Here is a 2106-nt window from a genome sequence, read left to right as displayed (position 1 = left end):
AAATCGGCCGGCGGAATTATGGCGCCCTTCGGTTTGCCGCGATTGCGTTTTTCATCGCCGGCAGTCGCGTGTTCGTTGGCAACCGCGTTCAAATTTTTCCTTTGTAACGGAAATAAAGGAAACCGAAATCGTCCTATCGTGTCGAACTCGTGGCCGACAAAGCCGCCGGGTTACGAGTTAGTTGGAATACCATTCTTGGTCCTAGAATTTCAATTAAGGAACACTATTCCACGTATTTGTACGCTTGCAATTTCTCCGGCCGCTTTACATTACGAGAATTTTCACGTGCAGTCAAATTTCATAACTCGGGTATTTTACGATTAATTCGAACGGAGTAATCTGTTGCACCGCCAGTACGCTAGGTCGCAATGATACAGCGCGATCGTAAATTAAAAGCTTAAAGAGGAACGCCTATCGATGCCACCATCGTTACGAAGCTTGGAAAAATGAAATTAAGATCGCAAGTAGAAATTACGGGCGAACGTTCTTTTATTAAACCTGTAGGATATTACGTTTCCATCGCCTCTTGTTCGATAACCGGTACTTTGAATAATTTAAAAATTGCCGCGTATATTTTCGAAAAGAAACTGCATATCCTTATTCGTCGAAAAATGTCTCCGATCGCGCGTTTACGCGTTTTGACTCTCTCGCAGAGACTTTGTCTCTCTGCCTCGTTTCACGACATCTCGTTTCTACTTACACAGTTTTCTAAACGAAACGATACTCGAGTGGTATCTGAATTTTAATTCGATATCTCGTCGAGAAAGAAAAGAAAGTGCAAATATAAATTATTCGTATGGAAATTTGTCGTCAAAGGTCAACTACTTTTGATACGTAAATCGTTTAGGAATTTATAGAAAAAGGTTGCGTTCGCGTGTGCTCGTAAATCAATCGTCCCTTCCATCCAACTTGTTGAGTAGCACGAACCCGATAACTCGCAGAACCAACGTTTCACTCCTTTCGGCAAATGACTCTGTTTGCTGGTAATCAAACGAGTCGGTTGAAAAAGCATTGGAACGACGAAGCTTACGGCGTACGACTTTGGCGCAAGGAAACTTATCGATTCGTTTCTGGCCCTCTTTCATCCTACTCTGGAAACGCATTAATTCGTGAAAATTTGATTTCGTTTATTTCGTTTATTTCGTTTATTTCGTTTATTTCGACATCGCCTTCGTTAAAATTTCACCTGGCCGACTTTGCACTCGTAGGAATTTTATCTCGCCGACTTTGCCCTCATCGAAATTTCATCTCGTCCACTTTGCCATGGTCTGGCGTGCGCGCCACAATTAACCAAGATACAAGATTAACTCGGAGCAACGAACATTTTTTAAAACGCCAGTGCCAATATTTGTGACGTTCTAACCGAGTCCAGCCACGGCTTAGTCGATCCGCCTTGTTTGCTCTGCTCCGTTTCCTGGCCGAGCCCTTCCCTTTCCAGATGCTGGAAAATTCATTTTCCGCCGCGACTATTTTTATACGCAACGTCGCCGTGTACACGCGCCAGATATATCTACCGCTGGAAACGCCGAAGCGAGAGAAAAGGACGAAGCAGGGGGAAATAAAATGAACGCAGTCGAAATATGCATGTAGATGACCAGAGGCAGGTTCGATGAAAAATACATGAGTGGCCTCCGAGGGAACTTCGTTATCGAGGTAAGTTGTAAAATCCACGCCAGCCGAGTGCCTATTAACGCCTCTGATTAATGTTTTATGCATAGCGTTTTTTCGCCCAGCTCTTCGAACGAATATCGCTTCCGTCCATCCCAACGACCGAAAACCGTCCAATTTGATTTCTTCTGTTCGAATCGTCGTAATATCCAGCACCGATCTCCTCCTTTGGAAATCAGCCTCGTCCCGAGGATTAAAACGACGTTCGCACGTTTCGATATTTAGTCGAACGCGTTTGTCACGCGTCTGCTTCTTCCGTGAGATCCACAGCCCGTAGCTTCGCGCATACACGTGGCGTTTCTGCATAATACACAAAGTACACGAAGACGTTTCAGCTTGCTCCCCGGAGTGCACGCGAGCCTTTGCAATTCCGCAAGATAATTGCAGATGCCGGTTCACTCTCCCGGTGGACGAACAAACGCGGTGTTGTTCGTCGCG

This window comes from Bombus impatiens, unplaced genomic scaffold, assembly GCF_000188095.3.
Source record: "Bombus impatiens unplaced genomic scaffold, BIMP_2.2 scf_0377, whole genome shotgun sequence".
In the NCBI taxonomy this organism is placed as follows: Eukaryota; Metazoa; Arthropoda; class Insecta; order Hymenoptera; family Apidae; genus Bombus; species Bombus impatiens.
This window is presented reverse-complemented; position numbering follows the sequence as displayed.